Raw genomic sequence first — 15,616 nt, 5'->3', positions numbered from 1 at the left:
AGCTCTTCGCTGGTTTTTGGATTCCAGACCTAACCAATTCTCCTCTACCACCACTCTCCTCCGTCTAGCGGAATTAGTTCTTACTCTCAATAATTTCTCCTTTGGCTCCTCCCACTTCCTCCAAACCAAGGGTGTAGCCACGGGCACCTGCATGGGTCCCAGTTATGCTTTTTGTTGGCTTTGTGGAACAGTCCATGTTCCAACTCTATACAGGTATCCGTCCCCCTCTTTTCCTTTGCTACATCGGTGCTGCCTCCTGCATGCATGCTGAGCTCGTTGACTTCATTAACTTTTCCTCCAACTTTCACCCTACCCTCAAATTTACCTGGTCCATTTCTGACACCTCCCTCTCCTTTCTTGATCTTTCTGTTTCCATCTCTGGAGATGGCTGTCTACTGATATCTACTATAAGCTCTCACAGCTACCTGGACTATTCCTCTTCCCACCCTGTCTCTTGCAAAAAGGCTATCCCCTTCTCACAATTCCTCCGTCTCCGCCACATCTGCTCTCAGGATGATTCATTCCAGGATGAAGGAGATGTCTTCCTTTTTGAAACAAAGGGGCTTCCCTTCTTCCACCATCAACTCTGCTCTCAAACGCATCTCTCCCATTTCCCGCACATCTGCCCTCACCCCATCCGCCCGCCACCCCACTTGGGATAGGGTTCCCCTTGTCCTCACCTACCACTCCACCAGCCTCCAGATCCAATGTATAATTCTCCGTAACTTCCGCCACCTCCAACGGGATCTCACTACCAAGCACATCTTTCCCTCCCCCCCCCCTTCTGCTTTCCACAGGGATCGTTCCCTACGTGACTTCCTTGTCCACTCGGCCCCCCCATCCCTTCCCACCGATCTCCCTCTTGGCACTTATCCTTGTAAGTGAAACAAGTGCTACACCTGCCATTACACTTCCTTGCTCACCACCTTTCAGGGCCCCAGACAGTCCTTCCAGATAAGGTGACACTTCACTTGTGAGTCGGCTGGTGTGGTATATTGCGTCCAGTGCTCCCGGTGTGGCCTTTTATATATTGGTGAGATCCAATGCAGACTGGGAGATCGTTTCGCTGAACATCTATGCTCGGTCCGCCAGAGAAAGCAGGATCTCCCAGTGCCACACATTTTAATTCCACATCCCATTCACATTCTGATATGTCTATCCATGCCCTCCTTTACTGTCAAGATGAATCCACAGTCAGGTTGGAGGAACATCACCTTATATACCAACTGGGTAGCCTCCAACCTGATGGCATGAACATTGACTTCTCCAACTTCTGTTAATGCCCCTCCTCCCCTTCTTACCATATTTAGTTTTGTTTTTTTTTCTTTCTCTGCCCATCACCATACCTGTTCTCCATCTCCTTCTGGTGCTCCCCTCTCCCCCTTTTTTTCTCCCGAGGCCTCCCATCCCATGATCCTTTCCCTTCTCCAGCTGTGTATCACTTTCGCCAATCACCTTTCTAGCTCTTAGCTTCATCCCACCCCCTCCGGTCTTCTATCATTTCGCATTTCCCTCTTCCCCCACTACTTTAAAATCTCTTAGTATCTCTCTTTTCAGTTAGTCCTGATGAAGGGTCTCGGCCCGAAACGTTGACAGTGCTTCTCCTTATAGATGCTGCTTGGCCTGCTGTGTTCCACCAGCATTTTGTGTGTGTTGTTCTACACAACTTCCCTGCTTTTCTACTCTACGTCCCTATTGTAAACTGACCATTGTGAACACGTCCTGAAACTTTTAACCTGTCATTCAGTTCCTGCTGTCTAATTTATTCTTTAATATTGCAATTAGTATGCACAAACTTTGGCAGGCAAAAATAACGTAACTGCGAGGATGTTAAACCACTGTCAACGCTGATGTATTATTTATAGAATTCATATTATAAAAGCAGCACATCCAGCCCAACATGCCAGGGCTTCTGCTTTACGTAAACCTTCTGTCATCATACTTGACCTCTCAATCCAAGGTAGCTTTTGGAGCATGCCAGCACCTCTACTTCCTCAGAAAGCTAAAGAGATAGGGCACATCCCCTATGCACCCTTATTTTTTTTTTAACAAACCTTTTTTTTAGCACCTTAGAAGTCATCACAGTTTGGTAATTGCTCTGCCCGTGACTGCAAGAAACCGCAATGAGTTGTGGACACAGCTAGGCACTTCGTGGAAGCCAATCTCCCATCCATGGACTCTGTCTGTATTTCTTTCTGCCTCAGTAAAGCAGCTGACATAATCAAATACCCCATCCACCCTGGACATCCTCTCTTCTCTCCCCTCTTATTGAACCGAAGATACAAAAGCATTAAAGCAATTCCCAGTAGGCTTAGGGACAGCTTCTATCCTATTGTTAGAAGACTATTGAACAGTCGTTACTCCAATAAGCTGGACTCTTGATGTCACAATCTACTGTGCTATGGCCTTGAACTTGTAGTGCACCTGCACTACATTTCCTCTAACTTCTACATTCTGTTTTTGTTTTCCTTTGTACTCCCTCGATGTACTGATGCGATGAACCATCTGTGTGCAAACCATGGTATGAAAAACTACTCTGCATATGACAATAATAAACCAATTTAATGATTGCACTTAAAGGATCATTGGTATTTTCTTCCTCAGTTGTAGAAGATAAACCATTGAAAATATTCTTGAGGCCAAGACCAATCAGTGATGATGTTATTGAATAGCGTAGTAGACTTGAGAAGCCCTGTGGTTAACACCTCTTATGGTCTTCAGATGCCACTATTCATTTCCCCTTCATCCAGCTTCTGTTTAAATGCATCTTTGATTTGTATCTCAATCTCTCTACTGGGAGTGTGTTCCATATGCTTTTTTAGAAGAAAATTTCTCTCATTTCTTTTCCATAGTTATACTAATCACATTATTTAAAATCAAAGGTCATAAAATGTTGGAAGCTTTCAGCAGGCCAGCAGTATCAGTGGAAAGAGAAAAAGAGTTGATGATCCTTTGTTGGAACTGACTGAACTTTGTAATAGTTCTTCAAGAGTAGTCATACGACACAGAAGCATAATGTCTATGCCAACTATTACATACCTATCTATACAAATCCTATTTACTAGCAGTCCATTGTATATTGATTCAAGCACTGATGATTAGCTTTCATCCTGAAAAATTAACTCTTTCTAATGATGTTCCCTGACACACTGAGTTTTCACAGGACTTGTTATTGCTTGTTTGAGATTTCCTGCATTGGCAGTTACCTTTTGCTCTTCACACACAGCTGCACTGTGCACAGCTAAACTGTCTGTCAAATGTGGCTGGAAAAGTTTTAGATCAGGGTTTCCCAACCTTTTTAATGTCATGGACACCTAGCTGTTGGGAATGGTTTAAACTAATGTGGCAACAAGTATGAGAGAGCTGAGGAGGAACCAGCAGGTTTACAAGCAGATGATGGATGTAGCATGAATGTAAGGAAGGGCTAGCCAATGACTGGGTACAATGCAGACAGAGCAAAGAGTTAAATTTTACCACAGAGGCAAAATTCAAAAGAGTGAAGAATGCAGAACTGAAGGCACTGTTTCTAAATACGTGTAGCTTTCGGAATAAGGTGAATGAACTCGTGGCACACTTAGAGATTGGTCAGTATGACATTGTGGGCATCACTGAGTTGTGGTTGAAAGAAGGCCATAGTTGGGAGCTTAATATCAAAGGATATACTTTGTAGTGAAAGGGCAGGCAGGAAAGCAAAGGTGGTGGTGTGGCTGTGTTGGGAAGATATGGAATTGAGTTTTTAGAAAGAGGTGACATGGTCAGAGAATGTTGTATCTTTGTTAAGAAATTGCAAGGGTGGTAAAAACATTATGGGAATTATATATATGCATCCAAATAGTAGCCAGGATGTGGGGTTAAGATTGCAAAAGGGAGCTGGAAATGGCAATGGAACAATTGTAATGGGGGAACTTCAGTAAGCAAGGGGATTGGGAAAATCAGGTTGGTTCAGATCGTAGGAGAGGGAGTTTGATTAATGCCTATGAGATGGCTTTTTTGAGCAGCTTGTGCTTGAGCCTGCTTGGAGAAAGGCTATCTTAGACTGGGTGTTGTATAATAACCCAGATCTTATTAGGGAGCTTAACATAAATAAGCCCTAAGGAGGCAATGATCATAATATGATTGAATTCATACTGCAAATTGAGAGGGAGAAGCATAAGTCACGTGTATCAGTATCACAATGGAATAAAGGGAATTACAGAGGCATGAGGGAGGAGCTTGCCCAGGTGGATTGGGGGAGGATACTGGTAGGGATGATGGCAGAGCAGAGATCGCTGAAGTTTCTGGGAGTAGTTCACTAGGATAGATATGTCCCACAGAAGAAATTTTTCTCAAATGGCAGGAGTAGGCAATCGTGGCTGATTAGGGAAGTTATGGACTGCATAAAAGCCAAGAAAAGGGCATATAATGTAGCAAAAGCAAGTGGGAAGTTGGATGATTGGGAAGCTTTTAAAATCCAACAAAAGGCAACTAAAAAAAACTATAAGAAGGGAAAATATGAATTATTAGGGCAGACTAGCCAATAATATAAAGCAAGATATACAGAGTAGTATATAGTTTCCAGTTATATAAAGAGTAAAAAGGTGAGAGTTGATATTGGACTGCTGGAAAATGATTCTGGTGAGGTAGTAATGGGGGACAAAAAATGACAGATGAACTTAATGGGTACTTCGCATCAGTCTTCACTGTGGAAGACACTAGCAGTGTGTCAGAGGTCTGTGAGTGTCAGAGAGCAGGAGGGAAAACCATTGATATCACAAAAGAAAAAGTGCTAGGCAAACTCAAAGAGTCTTAAGGTGGATAAGTCACTGGACCAGATGGATAAAACCCAGAGTCCTGAAAGAGGTTGCTGAAGAAATAATGGATGCTTTGGTCATGATCTTTCAATAATCTCTTGATCCCAACTGGAAGATTGCAAATGTCACTCCAATCTTTAAGAAGGGAGCAAGGTAAAAGAAAGGAAATTATAGGCCAGTTAGTCTAACCTCAGTGGTTGGGAAAGTGTTGGAGTTTACTATTAAGGTTGATGTTTTAGGGTACTTCGAGACTAATGATAAAATAAAAGTCAAAGTCAGCATGGTTTCTGTTAAGTGAAGCCTTGCCTCACAAATCTGTTCAAGTTCTTCAAGGAAGTAACAAGGAGGTTGGACAAAGGAGAGGCAGTGGATGTCATTTACTTGGATTTTCAGTAGGCATCTGATAAGGTGCTACACATGAGGCTGCTTAACTAGATAGTATCCTATGGCACTATGGGAAAGTTACTGGCATGGATGGTGGAATGGCTGAGAGGCAGGCAGTGAGTGGGAATAAAGGGGGACTTTTTTGGTTGGCTGCCGGTGACTAGTGTTGTTTCTCAGGTCAGTATTGGGACTGTTGCTTTTCACTTTGTCAGTGATTTAGATAATGGAATTGATGGTTTTGTGGCAAAATTTGCAGATGATACAAAGTTAGGTATAGGGGTAGGTACTGCTGAGGAAGGAATACAATTGCAGCAAGATTTAGACGAATTGCAAGAATGGGCAAAAATGTGGGAGATGGAATACAGTGTTGGGAAATGTATGGTAATGGATTTTGGTAAAAGGAACAATAGTGTGGACTTTTATCTAAATGGGGAGAAGGTTCAAACATCAGAGGTTCAGAGGGACTTGGGAGTTCTTCTGCAAGGCTCCCAGGTTAATTTATAGGTTGAGTTTGTGGTAAAGAAGGCAAATGCAATGTTGGCATTTATTTCAAGAGGAATAGAATATAAAAGCAAGGCGATGATGCTGAGCCTTTATAAGGCACTAGGCAGGCTGCATTTGGAGTATTGTCAACAATTTAGTGCTCCATGTGTCAGAAAGAATGTGTTGTCATCGGAGAGGGTCCAGAGGAGGTTCATGAAGATAATTCTGGGAAAGAAAGGGTTAATATATGAGGAGTGTCTGGCAGTTTTGGGCCTGTACTCACTGGAATTTAGAAGAACGTGGGGGTGGGGGGGGATCTTATTGAAACCTACCAAATGTTGAAAGGACTAGATAGGGTGGATGTTGAGAGCATGTTTCCTATGGTGGGGGTATCCAGAACTAGGGGGCACAGCCTCAAAATTGAGGGGCGACCATTTAAAACAGAGGTGAGGAGAAATTTTTTGAGGCAGAGATTAGTAAATCTGTGGATTGCTCTGCCACAGACTGTGGTGGAAGCCAAGTCCGTGTATATATTTAAGGCGGAAGTTGATTGTTTCCTGATTGGACAGGGCATCAAAGAATATGGCAAGAAGGCAGTTGTATAGGGTTGAGTGGGATCTGTGATCAGTTATGATGGAATGGTGGAACAGACTCGATGGGCTGAAAAACCTAATTCTGCTCCTATGTCTTATGGTCAACCATTAACCGAGGGGTCTGTGGACCCCAGTTGGGAACCCCTGGGAATGGGTCAAATGCAGGCAAGTAAGACTAGCTCAAGTAGACAACTTGGTTCAAGTGGAGGAGCTGAGCTGAAGGACCTGTTTCTGGGCTGCATAACTCTATGTCTGTAACTTGTGGCTTCGGATTCACCATGATACAGCCTAACCACACTCCTTGTAGCCAAGTACATTCCCTCACTGCCTACCAAGTGAACAGAAACAACCCATACTGATTTATTCCTCCTTTGGAATGTACCTTTTTCTTTTTTTTAAAAAAGTAAAGCCTGCAATATTTTTAACAGCTGTTTCATTTACTTCAATTAGGGCTTGCCTTAAAATACAACATGCCTTACTCTAATCGATAAATTATTGCAGCTGTAAAGAAAAAAAATCAACATTTCCCAGAGGCAATGGCAGAACAGCTGCTTTTTTGGAAGCAAAGTGTGGAGGAAATTAAATCTCAGCACGTCAAGCCGCATCTGTGGAAAATGAAAATTCCTCAAATGCTGCCTGACCTGCTGAGTATTTCCAGCACTTTTTAATTTCAGATTTCCAGCATCTGTAAAGTTTGACTTGCCAACCAGGATGCCCATTAAAGCTAAACCCATTTTTTTGCTACTTTTAGAGTACTGTAAAAGTACATCTGTTTCACTAATGACAGGAAATCCAACTTAGTCTGTTTATAGACACGAGTTTCTGCAGATGTTGTAAATCTTGAGCAATGCACACAAAATGCAGGAGGATCTCAGCAAGTGAGGGGGCATCCTGAGATAGGGTCACGTCCTGGAACGTCGACTGTTTCTACTTCCCTCCACGATGCAACCTGACCTGCTGAGTTCCTCTGGCATTTGTGTGTGTGGGTCTGTTTCATAAGTGCCCACCAGATCACCACATGGTGTTATCTTTTAAAAAGTCTATCAGTCTATTCAGTTGAATGGTAAGTAAGGATGGAGAACAAATAGAGAAAGACCAGTCTTTTTTGCAAATACACACAGTCATTTTCTGTATTCCTCCTCCCTGACAGAAGTAATCAGAAGAAGGCTTGTCCCTGGATGGCTAGGGTCTTTAATGATGGATCCTGCCTTTTTGATGTACTGCCACCTGAAGAAGTCCTTTATGGTGTGGAGGCTAGTGCCCATGATGGATTTGGCTAAGTTTACAACCCTTGACTGTAGTGATTGACTATATACCGTACTATTATGCTGCTATTTCCTAGGGCAAGTATCTAAAGTACTTCCTTAATTGCAATATCCACACAATGTGGAGGCTAAGCTGCTGAAAATATTCAAGGCTGGAATGGTCATATTTGGTTTCTGAGGCTTTTGGGGATTTAGCAGAAAAGTGTAGCCTGGGAAAGGCTGGAAGATTTGATTATCTATAATCCACTTGGATTGAGGATCTGGCTCAAGGGATAAACGGTCTGTTCTCTTGCTACTGTTTTTATTTTACCTAATGAACTTGCGAGACCTGGTGTAGCTAAATGTTAACTGATGCAAAATGACTTTTATCCCACTCTGAAATCATAGAGTCAAACAGTCTCTGAGCAGGGAAACACACTGTTCAGCCCACTTATCAAAAAGTGCAGTTTTGACAAATTATTTTTTCCCTGGACATGGAGATTCATAAAACTGCCAATTTTCTGATTTCCCTCACTATAAGTAATTAACCTTCAATGGGCCTCAAAGTCTATTGACCTACATAAACAGATGTATGTAGCTTTGAAGGTATTGGCCAGGTTATTTGGATTTGTATCGATTTGGAGTTTAGCCAACAGCAAATGGCCTGCTCTTTCTTGTATTGCTTACATTTTTATGTAATCTGCACCTCAGATCAAATCAAACTTCAGTCATTTGAGTACATCTCTGACACTGTTTCTCTGGAACTGCGTTGTTTCACAGCCATCTGCATTGGAGGGTCAAGAACGTTACAAGAGATGCAGTCACAATCTCCAAAAAGCCTTGTAATGATAGAGGAGTGGTAATTCTGGACTAGGCTTGAATTGATTAATGAAAGATGCTCCACAGTTGTGGCAGGGCGAGAATGCCATCACCTCTTTTAAAGTCAAATTAAGTGACATAGGGCTTCACTTCCAGATGAGTTCAAAGTCTTCTATGCTCACTTAGACTGTCAAAACATGGAGGAACCATCACAAGCTTCCACGTCCCTGATGAATCTGTGATCTTAGTCTGAGACTGATGTGTGAGCATTCTTCAGGAGGATGAACCCCTGAATAGCATCTGACCCAAACAGGGTACCTAGCCAGGTACTAAAGACCTGTGCTGATCAACTGGCTGGAGTGCTCACTAGGATTTTTAAACGCTTGTTTCAACAATCTGAGTTACCCACCTGCTTCAAGCAAGCTTCAGTTATAACAGTACCTTAGAAGAATGTAGTATCCTGCCTCAATGACTATTGTTCAGTAGCACTTACATCCACAGTGATGACGTGTTTTGAGAGGTTGGCGATGAAACATAAGAACTCTTGCCTGACAAGTGACTTGGATCTGCTTCAGTTTGCCTACTGGTGCAAAGGGCCACCAGCATTGCCATTTCATTGGCTCTTGACTCAACTCTGGGCAACAAAAATGTGCACATCAGGAGGCTTTTTATCGAGTATAGCTTGGCATTCAATGCTGTCATCCCCTCAAAACTAATCAATAAGCTTCAAGGTATGGCGTCAGTACCTGCTTGTGCAATTGGATCCTCAATTTCGATACTTGCAGAGCCCAGTGAGTTCTGACTGGCAACAAGATCTCCACCACAATCCTTATCAGCATGGGTGTGCCACAAGGCTGCATGCTTAGACCCTTGCACTGCTCGCTTTGCAATCGTGACTGTGGCTAAGTGCTGCTCTGATGCCCTATACAAGTTTGTTGATGTCACCGCTGTCATTGGCAAAATCAAAGCGGGTGATGAATCGGCATATAGGAAGGAGATTGAAAATCTGGCTGAGTGGAGTGTCAGCAAAACTAAGGAGCTGATTATTGGCTTCAGGATGAGGAAACCAGAGGTCAGTGAGCAAGTCCTCAAGTCAGCAATGTAAATTCCTCTGTGTTATTGTTTCTGAGGACCTGTCTTGGACCCAGCACATAAGTGCAATGCCTCTACTTCCTCAGAAGTCTGTGAAGAATTGGCGAGACATCCAAGTCTTGGACAAACTTAGATGTGTAGTGGAGAGTAATTATATGGTTCGGAAACACCAATGCACTTTAAAAAAAAAGAAAATACTACAAAAGATAGTGGATACAGCCCAGTCCATTGCAAGTAAAGCCGTCCCCATCATTGAGCACTTCTACACGGAGCATTGTCGGAACGCAGCATCTATTATCAAGGGCCCCCACCATTATGGCCATGATCTGTTCTTGCTGCTGCCACCTAGAAGAAGATACATGAGCCTTAGGTCCCACACCACCAGGTTCAGGATCAGTTAGTATCCCTCAGCCATCAGGGTCTTGAACTAAAACGTCTCTGAAATTCACTTGCCCAATTACTAAATTGTTCTCACAACCAATTAACTTATTTTCAAGGACTCTTCACGTCATATTTATTTATTATAATATTTTTAAATACTTGCACAGTTTGTTCTCTTTTGCACACTGGCTGTTATCCGGCTGGTGCGGTCTTTCATGGATTCTGTAATGTTATTGTATTTATTGTGTATGCCTGCAAGAAAATTACTCTGGTACACTGTGACGTGTATGTATTTCGATAATAACTTTACTTTGAACTTAACTACATGGCCACAACTTCTGCCCATTCTACAGATTATTTATCCTTCCTGCATGTATGTTTTTACCCTTCTTGCAAAGTGTTACAGTGGCATGCAAGTTTGGGCACCCCAATCAAAATTTCTGTTACTGTGAATAGTTAAGTGAGTAGAAGATGAACTGATCTCCAAAAGACAAAGTTAAAGATGAAACGTTCTTTTCAACATTTTAACCAAGATTAGTGTGTTATTTTTGTTTTGTGCAATTTTTGAGTGGGGAAAAAAAAGGAAAGAAGCACCATGCAAAAGTTCGGGCACCCAAGGGATTTGAGCTCTCAGATAACTTTTACTCAGGTCTCAGGCCTTAATTAGTTTGTTAGGGCTATGGGCTGTTCACATTCATCATTAGGAAAGGCCAGGTGATGCAAATTTCAAAGTTTTATAAATACCCTGATTCCTCAAACCTTGTCCCAACAATCAGCAGCCATGGGCTCCTCTAAGCAGCTGCCTAGCACTCTGAAAATAAAAATAAATGATGTCCCCAAAGCCAGAGAAGGCTATAAGAAGATAGCAAAGCATTTTCAGGTAGCCATTTCCTCAGTTCATATTGTAATTAAGAAATGGCAGTTAACACGAATGGTGGAGGTCAAGTTGAGGTCTGGAAGACCAAGAAAACTTTCTGAGAAAACTGCTCATAGGATTGTTAGAAAGGCAAATCAAAACACCCATTTGACTTCAAAAGACCTTCAGGAAGATTTAGCGGACTCTGGAGTGGTGGTGCATTGTTCTACTATGCAGCGACACCTGCACAAGTATGACCTCCATGGAAGAGTCATCAGAAGAAAACCTTTCCTGTGTCCTCACCAGAAAGCTCAGTGTCAGAAGTTTGCAAAGGAACATCTAAACAAGCCTAAAAACACAAAATGCTGGCAGAACTCAGCAGGCCAGACAGCATCTAAGGGAGGAGGTAGTGACAACGTTTTGGGCCGAAACCCTTCATCAGGAGTGAAGTAACATGGGATGGTCGAGGGGGGATAAGAAGTGGGGGGAGGGATAAAGTAGAGTGCTGGGAAGTGATAGGCTGAAGGGAAATGGGCTAGGGGGAAGGTGGAGAATTATGAGAAATAAAAGAGAAAGAAAGGTAGGGCTGGGGGGAGATTATAGTGAGGGGGGAAAAAAAGAGAAAGAGAACCAGACTAAAATAATAGATAGGGATCGGGATGGGGGGGGGGGGGGCAGGGGTATCAACGGAGGTCTGTGAGTTGGATGTTCATGCCGGCAGGTAGGAGGCTACCTAGGCGGGAGATAAGGTATTGCTCCATCAACCTGTGTGTGGCCTCATCTTGACAGTAGAGGAGGCCATGGACAGACATGTCAGGAGGACTTCATCAGGAGTTACTTCACTCCTGATGAAGGGTTTTGGCCCGAAACGTTGTCACTACCTCCTCCCATAGATGCTGTCTGGCCTGCAGAGTTCTGCCAGCATTTTGTGTTTTTATTTATTTCTAGCATCTGCAGATTCACTCGTGTTGCATCTAAACAAGCCTAATGCATTTTGGAAACAAGTCATGTGGACTGATGAAGTTAAAATAGAACTTTTTGGCTGCAATGAGCAGTGGTATGTTTGGAGGAAAAAAAGGTGCAGAATTTCATGAAAAGAACACCTCTCCAACTGTAAAGCACGGGAGTGGATCGATCATGCTTTGGGCTTGTGTTGCAGCTAGTGGCATGGGGACCATTTCACTGGTAGATGGAAGAATGAATTCAATTAAATACCAGCAAATTCTGGAAGCAAACGTCACACCATCTTGTAAAAAAGCTGAAGATGAAAAGAGGATGGCTTCTACAACAGGATAATGATCCTAAACTCACCTCAAAATCCACAATGAACTACTTCAAGAGGTGCAAGCTGAAGGTTTTGCCATGGCCCTCACAGTCCCCCGACTGAAACATCATCGAAAATCTGTGGATACACCTCAAAAGAGCAGTGCATGCAAGACAGCCCAAGAATCTCACAGAACTAGAAGCCTTTTGCAAGGAAAAATGGGTGAAAATCCCCCAAACAAGAATTGAAAGACTCTTAGCTGGCTACAGAAAGCGTTACAAGCTGTGATACTTGTCAAAGGGGGTGTTACTAAGTACTGGCTATGCAGGGTGCCTGAACTTTTGCTTTGGGCCCTTTCCTCTTTTTTGTTATTTTGAAACTAAAAGATCGAAATAAAAGAGTAATCTTGTTTAAAACATTAAAGAAATGTGCCATCTTTAACTTTATACCTTTTTGAAATCAGGTCATCTTTTACTTGCTTAGTTATTCATAGTAACAGAAATTTTGACCGGGGTGCCCAAACTTTTGCATGCCACTATATAAGAAGTGGCAGCACCCCTGCTTTTTAAGACGCTTGTGCAGATTTGTCATGCCATCTACAAACCCCATTTCCAGAAAAGTTGGGATATTTTCCAAAATGCAATAAAAACAAAGATCTGTGATATGTTAATTCACGTGAACCTTTATTTAACTGACAAAAGTACAAAGAAAAGATTTTCAATAGTTTTACTGACCAACTTAATTGTATTTTGTAAATATACACAAATTTAGAATTTGATGGCTGCAACACACTCAACAAAAGTTGGGACAGAGGCATGTTTACCATTGTGTTACATCATCTTTCCCTTTAATAACACTTTTTAATCATTTTGGAACTGAGGATACTAATTGTAGTAGATTTGCAATTGGAAATTTTGTCCATTCTTGCTTGATATAAGACTTCAGCTGCTCAGCAGTCCGTGATCTCCGTTGTCTGATTCTCCTCTTCATGATGCGCCATACATTTTCAATAGGAGATAGATCTGGACTGGCAGCAGGCCAGTCAAGCACCCGCACTCTGTGTCTTCAAAGCCAAGCTGTTGTAGCCCATGCAGAATGTGGTCTGGCATTGTCCCGCTGAAATAAAAGCATGGACGTCCCGGGAAGAGATGTTGCCTTGATGGCAACATATGTCTCTCTAAAATCCTAATATACGCCTCAGAGTCAATGGTACCTTCACATACATACAACTCACCCATGCTGTGGGCACTGATGCACCCCCATACCATCATAGATGTTGGCTTTTGCACCTTTCGCTGATAACAATCAGGATGGTCATTTTCATCTTTGGCACGGTGAACTTGACGCCCTTTTTCTCTGAAAACTAGCTGAAATGTGGACTCATCTGACCACAGCACATGGTTCCACAGTCTTTCAGTCCATCTGAGATGAGCTCGGGCCCAGGGAACTTGCCGGTGTTTCTGCATAGAGTTGATGTATGGCTTCCTCCTTGCGTAATGCAGTTTCAGGTTGCATTTCTGGATGCAGTGACGGACTGTGTTAAGTGACAGTGGTTTTCTGAAGTACTCCCGAGCCCAGGTGGCTATAACTGTCACAGTAGCATGATGGTTTCTTAGGCAGTGCCGCCTGAGGGCTCAAAGATCACGCGCATTCAACAGTGGTTTCTGACCTTGCCCTTTACGCACTGAGATGTCTCTGAACCTTTTCACAATATAATGTACTGTAGATGTTGAAAGACCTAAGTTCTCTGCAATCTTGCGTTAGGAAATGTTCCTTTTGAACTGACTAACAATTCTCTCACGAATTTTGGCACAAAGGGGTGAGCCACGACCCATCCTTGCTTGCAAAGACTGAGCCTTTGATGGACGCTACTTTTATACCAGGTCATGATACCTCACCTGCTACCAATTACACTGCTTAATGTGGAGTCTTCCAAACCGGTGTTACTTGAATATTCTGTACACTTTTCAATCTTATTTTAACTCTGTCCCAACTTTTGTTGAGTGTGTTGCATCCATCAAATTCTAAATTTGTGTATATTTACAAAATACAATTAAGTTGGTCAGTAAAACTATTGAAAATCTTTTCTTTGTACTTCTGTCAGTTAAGTAAAGGTTCACGTGAGTTAACATATCACAGATTTTTTTTATTGCATTTTGGAAAATATCCCAACTTTTCTAGAAATGGAGTTTGTAAAACTCTGGCAAACTTCTAAAGATGCACAGTGACTCATATTCTGACTGGATGCCTCCAGGAATGGTATGGAAACACCAGTGCCCAAGAATGGAAAAACCTACAAAAAGTAGTGGATACAGCTCAGTACAACAGAGGAAATGCCCTCCCACCATTGAATACATCTACATGAAGCACTGCCACAAGAAAGCATCTGCCATCAAGGACTCCCACCATCCAGGAGTCCAGGACAAGGACTCTCTTCTCACTACAGTCATCAGAAAGAAGGGACCAGAGCCTTGGGTCCCATACCACTAGGTTCAGGAACAGTTATTACTCCTCAATCAATAGCCTGCCAAACCAGCGTGAGACCTCAACTCTGAACCTATAGACTCACTTTCAAAGACTCTGCAGCTCATGTTTTCCGTACTCTACCCTCCCCCTCTTTGAATTTACTGTGAATGCCTGCAAGAAGTTGAATCTCAGGGTAGTATATGGTGACATATAGATTGATAATAAACTTAATTTGAAATTTTATATCATCAGCGAGCTCTCAAGATCCAAGTTGAAGGTGTTTACATAGAACAACGTTAACACTTTCAGTGAGAAGATTATTGTTAACGGCTTCTGACTTTGAATGCTTAAGTATGTATACCTAGATGCTTCGTGATGTAGAGCTCATCCAGCATTTTGTGTGTGTGTGTTGCTCAACAATTTCAACATCTGCAGAATCTCTTGTGTCAAGTATATTACTGCAGCTAATCTGGTTAAACCAGCCTTGGAGTATTGTGTTCAATTGTGGTTGTCTCATTGGAATTGCAATTGGGTTATTATTGTCACATGTACCAAGGTACAGTGAAAAGCTTGTCTTGTGCATTGAGGTAGAACAATGTAAAACAATAACAATGCAGAATAAAGTGTAAAAGCTTCAAGGAAAGTTTAGCTTGATTGTAGGAAAGTTGTGAGAGTTTTAGACAGGGTGAAGCGGAGGTTTACCAGGATCCTGCTTGGAATAGTGAATGAGTGTTACGAGGAAAGGCTGAGTGAGTGAGGATTTTTCTCTTTGGAGCAAAGGAGGATGAGACACAACTTGATAGAGGTGTATAAGATTGTGAGGCATAGATAGAATGGACAGCCACTGCCAGAGATAGTATAGATGCTGATAGTATAGGGACATTTAAAAGACTCTCAGATGGGCACAAGCATGGAGGGTTGTGTAGGAGGGAGAGGTTAGATTGATAATGGAGAAGGTTTATTTAGGTCTGTACAATATCATGGGCTGAGAAGATTAAATTGTGTGGTACTGTTCAATAAAGCAGCACTGTAAAAGTAGGAATTCACAAACAAATTATCACCAAGAAATGAGGTGTGATTGAATACCATCAACTGAACTGCAGATTTGCATGCTTGCCTCTTGAGTGTCTTGTGGATCCAAGCCTGACTATATGTTGAGTTCAAGTTGAGTAGGTACTAAATAGAAGAACATTCAAGTGTTTGGGCTAATTATTCAAAAGATAGCTCAATTTATTTAGGAGGGG

General features: G+C 42.3%; 1 protein-coding gene across 1 annotated transcript in view; it reads left to right on the top strand.

The window, feature by feature from the left end:
- Window positions 1-15,616, top strand: part of loxl1 (lysyl oxidase-like 1) — a 112,764-nt gene that overhangs the window by 8,864 nt on the left and 88,284 nt on the right. The gene's annotated exons all lie outside the window — the stretch shown is intronic.

This window comes from Hypanus sabinus, chromosome 21, assembly GCF_030144855.1.
Source record: "Hypanus sabinus isolate sHypSab1 chromosome 21, sHypSab1.hap1, whole genome shotgun sequence".
NCBI classification, from domain to species: domain Eukaryota; kingdom Metazoa; phylum Chordata; class Chondrichthyes; order Myliobatiformes; family Dasyatidae; genus Hypanus; species Hypanus sabinus.
The sequence above is the reverse complement of the archived record's forward strand: the minus strand, read 5'-3'. Positions and strand labels throughout refer to the sequence as shown.